At 45.8% G+C, this 1,989-nt stretch overlaps 1 non-coding gene across 1 annotated transcript; it reads left to right on the top strand.

Moving 5' to 3' along the window:
- Positions 1-983: 983 nt before the first annotated feature.
- Positions 984-1,143, top strand: LOC115072086. Its single transcript, XR_003851149.1, has one exon. It is a non-coding gene; the product is annotated as a U1 spliceosomal RNA (small nuclear RNA).
- Positions 1,144-1,989: the final 846 nt, after the last annotated feature.

The raw sequence follows: 1,989 nt of genomic DNA on the forward strand, positions 1-1,989 counted from the left end.
GCACACACAGACATAATTAAAGTTTATTTTATTTTGTTTGGTCTTTTTGAGACAAGGTCTCCCTGTAGCCCAAGCTGGCCTGACACTCACTATGTAGACCAGGCTGGCCTTGAACTCACAGAGATCTACCTGCCTCTGCCTCTCAAATACTGGGACTGAAGGCATGCACCACCACGCCCAGCTTACAAGCCTACTCTTAAAGTAACGAATTGTATTAGTCACTTTTCTGTTGCTGTGATAGAAACACTGACCCAAGCAATTTATAGAAAGAAGAATTTATTTGAGCTTGCAGTTCCAGGGGAATTACAGTCCATCATCGCAGGGAGGCATGGTGGCTGGAGGTGGCTGGAGCAGGAGCAGCAGACGCTAAGCTCTCACATCATCACACAGGCTCAGGAAGCAAGAGAGCGACTGGAGATCTGGCAAGGCTTAAGAACTCTCTAAGCCCACCCCCAGTGATGTGCTTCCTCCAGGATAACCACACCTTCTAAAACCTCCCAAAACAGTGCTATCATCTGGGGACAAAATGCTCAAATACTTGGAGCCTATGGGGGACATTTTCATTCAAACCACCACACTAATCAGTTCCCACAAAACGACATTAATTCATGCCTGAGGGCTGAACCTTCATGACTTGATTACAGCCAGCCTCCCAGGGCTACTGCACTGAAGATTCTTTTCCAGTATATGAACTTCGGGGGACACAAAACACTACCAAATGTCTGTCAATAGCAGAACGATAAATCCCATTCCCACTGTAACAGAAGAGAAAATTAACTACCTCCAACTATATGCAGTAATGTGGATGGAGCACATAAATGGAATGCTGAGGCTATGCTGCTAGGTTCTAAAGGGTTCAAGATTCCAAGAATTCATTTACATAAAGAACTGGGCTGGGAGATGGCTCGTTCAGTAAAATGCTTGCCATATAAGTATGAGGACCTGCATTCCATTGCCCAGAACCCCTGTAAAAGGCATCATGACTACTTACCTGGCAGGGGAGATACCATGATCATGAAGGTGGTTTTCCCAGGGTGAGGCTTATCCATTGCACTCTGGATGTGCTGACCCCTGCGATTTCCCCAAATGTGGGAAACTGGACTGCATAATTTGTGGTAGTGGGGGACTGCGTTCGTGCTCTTAAAAAAAAAAAAGCATCATGAACAGCAGCACATGCCTGCAATCCATGCACTGCACAGCAGAAGCAGAGGTAGGAGGATCTCTAGGGCTCACTCATCAGCCAGTCTAGCCAAATGTGCTAGCTTCAGGCTTAGTGAGAGACTCTGTCTTAAAAATTAAGGTAGATAGGCCGGGCGTGGTGGCATACGCCTTTAATCCCAGCACTCAGGAGGCAGAGGCAGGCGGATCTCTGTGAGTTCAAGGCCAGCCTGATCTATATAGTGAGTTCCAGGACAGCTGGGGCTACAGGGAGACCGTGTCTTAAAAAGACCAAAAAAAAAAAAATTAATTAATTAATTAAGGTAGCGAGCAATTGAGGAAGATGTCCAGTGCTGACCTCTGGCCTACACACATGCACACACATGGATTAAAAAGAGGACTGGGAGTCCAGGCATGCCTTTAATTCTAGGCACTTGGGAGGCAGAGGCAGGTGGATCTCTGTGAAATCAAGGCCAGCCTGGTCTACTCAGCAAGTTCTAGGCTGGTTGGAGCCACAAGGATGCAGCTTAGTTGGTAGAGCACTTGCCTCACATGCACAAAGTCCCAGGTTTGTTCAGTTCTCAACACCACATACATGGGGTATGACACTTATAATCCCAACATTTGAGAGATAGAAGCAAGATCAGAAATTCAAGGTCGTCCTTAGATACATAGTGAGTTTGAGGTCAGCCTCAATAAAAAGATAAAACTAATCTATGCTATTAGAAGGTCAGGATAATGGTTTCCCTTTGTGGATAACAGTAGCTGAAAAGGGGTACAAAGGGGCCTTGGAATGTTCATAGTTGATAGTCTAGTTTCATAAAGATGCTC

This window comes from Nannospalax galili, unplaced genomic scaffold, assembly GCF_000622305.1.
Source record: "Nannospalax galili isolate Female #2095 unplaced genomic scaffold, S.galili_v1.0 scaffold270, whole genome shotgun sequence".
In the NCBI taxonomy this organism is placed as follows: domain Eukaryota; kingdom Metazoa; phylum Chordata; class Mammalia; order Rodentia; family Spalacidae; genus Nannospalax; species Nannospalax galili.